Raw genomic sequence first — 6,879 nt, forward strand, 5'->3', positions numbered from 1 at the left:
TAAAGAAGGCCGAGCTAATTTCGAACTGGGTTGCCCTTTTCTTTTTTATTCTTTTATCAGAAGCAAGCAAGGTAAGCAGGCGAGGCAGCTTATGTACGCAGGCCTTTAGAGCTGGCAAACCATGGTTCAATTATTAGAAGGTTGGGCAGGTTCATGAAATTATAAAAAAACAACTCTGATGCCGGTTTGCTTATAACTTCAAATGACTAATAACAAATGCAACAGGTTTTGTTTATTTGAAATATTTTCAAATATTTAAATTGAAACATTTTATATATGTATGCCCACGTTTTGGTATAGACCCATATAACGCGAATTGTCGCTTTCAGGAATTTTAAATGTATTAGCCCAATTTGCCCATGTAATTTAAGATTTTGTATCTGCAGAGGTTAAAACACATTTCCACAAAAACATTTTTATAAAGTCCACGTTATGGTATAGCCCCCATATAAGGGAACCTGCAGATGTTAGTTCAGAAAACTTAACGGTGGAGGATATAAAACGTTCGCCCGGCCCAGTGGACACTAAGCTCACCGTGGTGCCATCTTCCAAGCTACTTTTACCATCTGTTAAGGTTAGGGAGCTAACATGTTTACTCATAAGAACGTTAAAAACTTGAGTTGGGCATTGGGCTAGTAACCCATCGCTCCAAAAGATCGTATTATGAAAAACAAAGAAACAGAAAACAACCCCCATCTTAAGTTGACGATCTCGCACAAGTTTTATGGATTACAAACAGCGAATCTGCACCTGGAATGTTCGGAATCTTCACAGAGGATGCAGTTTATGCTTTGGAATATGTACTTGAAAAATACGAGACCGATATTATTGCCATACAGGAAATACGATGCATTGGGAAAGGCGCCACAACAACACCTAATGGCCCCGGCTCATACGGTCCGAACAGACCAAAGATATATTTTACGAGCGCTTAGAAGAAACGCATGATTGTTGTCCTGCCCATGACATTACATTCATTTTATGCGATTTTAATGCCGAAATTGGAAAGGAGAATGACTTTGGTCCAACAGTCCGAAAATTCAGTCTTCCCAGTGAAACTTCTGCCAAAGGAATCAGGTTGATAGACTTCGCACCGACAAAAGCATGGCAGTTAGCAATATTAGATTTATTGTTACGAACAGACACAACACGGAAGTTGGACATCGGTAAGCTGCAATCACAACACATATCCACAGCATATTCCACTCATCTGAACCCATTGTTTAATCAAGAACACGTCGACAATGTTGAAGTCATTTCTGATTTCAAAATTGTACATCTTCTATATTTGTTTTTGTATGTGTCAAATTTGATTTTGAATAAATTTATTTTGCGTTTGTCAACTTTGTCAAAACTGTTTTGACACAATAGGAGGACCTCAGGAAAAAATTGTAATCAGATGTTTGCTGTGCCCTACCTTTTAATGATTGTACCATGTGGCAAACCATCGATATTCTCAACATTAGATATTTTCGATATAATGTTTTAAAATATCGATTGCTACGATATTATCGTTAAGTTGTATTCGCCATTAATTTGGAGATGAAAATAGCGGAAATGTCAATGATTTTCTTGAAATTATGCAAAAGTAGTGCACAGAAGTGTAAAGGAGAATAAACAGCTGCTTTTATTTTATAAAAATGTAACAAAATACATTTTATTTTACCGAAAAATCAGTAAATCTGATGTACCACGAAAATGAAATATACAGATAACATTGGTAAGAGCAAGACAACAATATTATATTATTTGTTGTACTGATGAACAAAGTTAATCTAACGGTACGGCAGTGTTAAACGCGAAGCATTGTACACTAAAACGTTCAGATTTTCAACTAAGGAGTCATCTCGATCGAACGATTCTTTTATCCAAGTGAGTTCTAAGTAAGAATCAAAGGATCGAAAGATCGATTTTTGACTCCTACGTAAGAATCGAAAAATCGATTTTTGAGTTCTAAGTAAAGCGAGGTACACATAAGCAATGTATATTATTTATTTTGGGATATTTGCAATTGCTTGCATTTTATAACATCTTTAGACTGCATTTAAATTCAATCCAAAACACTACATAAAAGGCTGTGATTTGGATCGAAATTGGAGTGCATCCTAGCAGCGTGCCGTGAAAGCAAAATGGAGTGCATCCTAGCTGCGCGCTCTCTTGTAAAATTCATAGGTGAATTCATAGGAAAAGATGTACTCCAGCGGCAATTGTTCTAGTGATTTAACTGCATCCGCGGATGCAAACTTTTTGCTGGGGATTTTTGTACATTGTTTAATTTAAACTACTCTCAGAACAACGATAAAATATGTCCCATCTCTAACAAATGAGAGTATTTATGGAAACAAATTAATGATTGCTAAGTCTGGAGTTTCCCCCATTGGCTTAACTTCATCACTTTCCTCTTTGCAGAGAAAAATGTTTACAAAACGCACTGACAGCTTGCAAAATTTACTGATCGCTACCAATATCATGATTTCATCCCGGCGAAGGGAATTATCAATTGGCTTTTCAGTTTTTGAAATGATGATTTTTTTTTTAGTGAAAACCTGAACTCTTTAAGCATCGAGTATTCTCATGTTAATGAGAATGATGCTCACTTTTCGGCTTTCCCAAAAAAACACCAGAACAAAATATTTGCAAGCTGACAGCACGATTCAACTAAGAAATCATCGATTTCTGTTAAGTTGAAATAACATCAACACAGTTACCTGTGAGTATGTCGTTGGAATTTTATTTACAAAATTCCGTTTTGCGCGTGCCTTCGCTGTTTTTTGTTTGTTTTGTTTTAGTTGAAGATTCAATCATATGATTGCTAAGTCTGGAGTTTCCCCCATTGGCTTAACTTCATCACTTTCCTCTTTGCAGAGAAAAATGTTTACAAAACGCACTGACAGCTTGCAAAATTTACTGATCGCTACCAATATCATGATTTCATCCCGGCGAAGGGAATTATCAATTGGCTTTTCAGTTTTTGAAATGATGATTTTTTTTTTAGTGAAAACCTGAACTCTTTAAGCATCGACCTACAAACTTTAGACCGATAGCACTGATTTCAGTTTTTGCAATAATAATTAACTTAATGGTCAAACAAAGACTCAACCAATTTATTGAGGACAACAATATACTTCCTCCAAAATCATACGCCTATAGGAAACATGTTTCCACATCAACATGCATCAATGATATCTTAAACACAGTAAGCATTCATAATAGAGTTGTATAGTTCATGAACGAACTAGTTCAATTGAACGATTCATTGAATAGAGCGTATGAACTAGATCTGTTGATATAGTTCAATAGTTCACTGAACTATAATCAGTCGGCGACCGTACGATCAACGAACGAACGATTCACAATCTAGTTCAACATGTCGTTCACATATGCATAAAGTTACGCCGTCGTCAGTGTTAAGTGATGCCTTCGTAATGTGATAAGTTTGTTTACGTTTTGGATCAAGGTACAATGAATAGATGTTGGAAAGTGAAGATTTCTTCAAAAACACAACAAATTCCACATATTCCCATATTGAATGTGCCTTGTTCTGGATAGAAAAAAAATAAACACACACGCACAAAGCTTTTTCGAGTTGACAGTTTCTACACACACACAACATAAGATTTTTGCTATTGTTTGTTTCTCTTTGGTGTATGTATGCGTTTGATAGAACGATTATGATCCGAATGATTGAACTGGATAGTGAACTATGAACTAGATTACTGAACTAGTTTAGTTAAAAGAGCTGAACTATTGAACTAGATCTTTCAAATGAACTAGATTGTACAACTCTAATACATAAAGAAAACAATGAAAAGGTTATTTTACTATCAATGGATGTTTCAAAGGCATGTTTGCAAAATTTTAGAAGAGCTCGAGACCCCAACACAAATTAGGCTGTGGATCACTAACTTCTTATGTAAAAGATCTCTAATTATGGGAACTTCCTCTCTGGAAATATATAATGGCATTCCTCAAGGCAGTTGCCTAAGTCCAACGTTGTTCAACCTATATACCTTGGGCTTACATGGAATCTCAGATAATAACACCCATTTGTTTCAATATGCTGATGACTTTATTCTTCTTGTTAAAAGTTAAGATTTTGAAAGTGCGAACCATATCTTGCAACAAAAAGCATCAATCTTTGTATCTTTACTAAGTAAATTAAACCTGGATGTGAATGTAGAAAAAACCTCAGTCATGTATGTTGCTAAAGGTGGCCGTAAAATACCACATATTCTTCTGAATGGAAGCCGAGTGAATCCGGTGAACTCAATAAAGTTCTTAGGAAGGCGTATCAAAAACAGCTTTTCTCTTAAAGAACATTACGAAGATGTCATCTCTTCTTGCAAAAATACTCTAAATGCTTTAAAATTAATCTCCGGCCCAAAACAAATCTCTTGTGTTTTCCAAAACTGAATATGCCATATCGTCCATGGCGCACAGACCTTCCTATATAAATAAAAAAATAACAAGCTTTCAAAGCCAAATACTACGAAGGAACCTTGGCCTGGTGCCATCCACCCCCAATCACGTTGTTTGTGCTCTAGCTGGTATTCTCCCAACGGACCTAAGAGCCCAACAACTGGCTTCGAAGGAGCTTATCAGACTAAAAATATATAATCCTGACTTGTATCAACAATTCATATCTCACCCATCAAAAAAAACCAGCATTGGCTTTGTGTACACACAATTCAAAACTATTTTTGAACATCTACAAATTGGATATAATCTAAATTGCGCTGAAAAGATTGAATTCCAACTAAATACATTCAACTTCTCCAAAAGAAATATATCGGCAGAATGTTTTAAGGCACACTATTCTCAAATTCTAAATGAACTCAAATCTGAAGGTGTTTCGATTTGGGCTACAGATGCTTCCATAAGTGATAACAGTGCCGGCTGTGCGGTCTGCAACATTTCATCCAACCAAAATTTTCTTTTTAAAATTCAAAACAAGGTGTCTTCACTCACAGGTGAACTTCATGCCATTGATAAAGCGATCGTTATCATAATTGAAGATGGAGTAAGCAGTGCAGCGATTTTTACTGATAGCAAAAATGCAATCCTATTGCTACAAAATAACACAAGCAGCAACTTCACGGCATACAACATCATACACAAAGTCATTAATTCAAACATTAATAAGGTGTCATTTATTTGGACTGCATCACATATTGGTTTTGCACCGAATGAAAAAGCTGATTTCTTTGCAAAGCATGCTGCTGAGGCTGGATGCACTATTCCACTCCAACTATCTGTTACGGATGCTTACAAACGTATAGAAGCAACGCTATGGGATGAATTCGTTACTTTCTACAAAGAAACGTGTCAAACCAAAGGAAGATATTTTGCCGTGGCACAAATCCTCTAAAATGAAACCAGAAGCTATAAAAATTATGAATAGACTGCTAACAGGTCATACATACACAAAAAAGTACTTCCATCTAATTGGTATGTCGGATACAAATCTGTGTGATTGCTGCAACGTAGTGGAAGATGAAAAACACATCATATTTCACTGCAAAAAATATACAAAATGAACGCAAAAACTACAACATCTTCAATAACTTCAGCAACTTACCTGTAGTGGGATTCTGTAACTCATTTTTGCTGTTACCGACAAAAATCGGTAAAATTAAATCGCAAAATTATGACTAAAAACATAAAGAAAAGTTTGCATCACTGTTTGTGTCGGTAGAGGCTAGCGACTACTTTTTATTCATCGTTAACTTACCGAAAAATTTCGTTAATTATCGAAATTATAAGCATTTTAATTTTACCGACAATTATCGATAACAGCGAAAATGAGTTACAGAATCCCACTACTGATGTCCTTGCCTCGAAGAATCCACAACATTGGGGCGAACTCATCAAATTTATATTAAAATATAAAATTGATTTATAACTTATCATAAGTCATTTACATTTCCCATAGTTAATTCTCTTTTGTTTTGATTATTTTTTATTTCTCATCTTTCTTTGTATTAACTTTGTAAACACTTACACATACATACACATACATACAAATGCTTCATTGTAACATAAGTCCCGGGCCACACTACAGTAATTTCACTGAAATTTTGATATGAAATTATGCGTCTCTAGATGGACGTCCATGGTAGAGTAAAATCATAATATTGCTGTAGTGGGGAATTCGATTTAAGAACACCTAGTTTCATGAAATTTTTTAATGAAATTCACGCTAATGTGGACCGGGACTAAGAAAGAATTAAATAAATGAGTACTTCATATGGTTAAAGTAACCATTACCCAGTCCTGGTGGCATAACACTGTGTTAACACCAACAGACTTGACGATAGATGTATGAAGTACAAAAAAAAAAAAAAAAAAATTCACGCTAGTGTGGACCGGGACTAAACAAAAACTATGAAAATATGAATCATGTTGCTATGAATTGTGTACCATGTCGTATGAACGGGTTAATTCGTGTACGTAATTATGAGAACGAACGACGAGATTCAAATGCTGGTTTGAACATGGTATAAAGAAGAAAAGGCAACCTAGTTCGAAATTGGCTCGATCTTCTTTATTTTTTATTATGTCAGAAATAAGGAAATGCTTTGAAGCCAGACAACAAAGCTGCTTATGTACCCAGATCGGATTACGTACACTCATTAAGCCGTTCCCACAACACTATTCGTAATTACCAGTAAGATAAGTTTTAATTTTCATTCTTTTTGTTTGTCCGTGTTTAGACACACAAATTTCTCGGGAAAGTAAATTCAGTTTTTAGGCCATAGGGGGTAGGAAAGAGTATTGAGGAGCAGTTTCTTCTCCGCTCTCTCCCAAAAAAAAAAAAACTCAATTCACTTTCCCGAGAAATTTGTGTGTCTAAACATAGACTTTCCTCGTTTCATGGAA

The 6,879-nt window shown here is 35.4% G+C and overlaps 1 long non-coding RNA gene across 1 annotated transcript; it reads right to left on the reverse strand.

Moving 5' to 3' along the window:
- Nucleotides 1-5,122: 5,122 nt before the first annotated feature.
- LOC141399118 (uncharacterized) lies at nt 5,123-5,959 on the reverse strand. The gene is made up of 3 exons (XR_012411774.1): nt 5,836-5,959; nt 5,424-5,515; nt 5,123-5,364 (listed from the first exon to the last, which is right to left on the reverse strand). It is a non-coding gene; the product is annotated as an uncharacterized lncRNA (long non-coding RNA).
- Between the last annotated feature and the right edge of the window lie 920 nt (nt 5,960-6,879).

The sequence above is a fragment of the Musca autumnalis genome, unplaced genomic scaffold (assembly GCF_047663935.1).
Source record: "Musca autumnalis isolate F117 unplaced genomic scaffold, ASM4766393v1 scaffold_3, whole genome shotgun sequence".
In the NCBI taxonomy this organism is placed as follows: Eukaryota; Metazoa; Arthropoda; class Insecta; order Diptera; family Muscidae; genus Musca; species Musca autumnalis.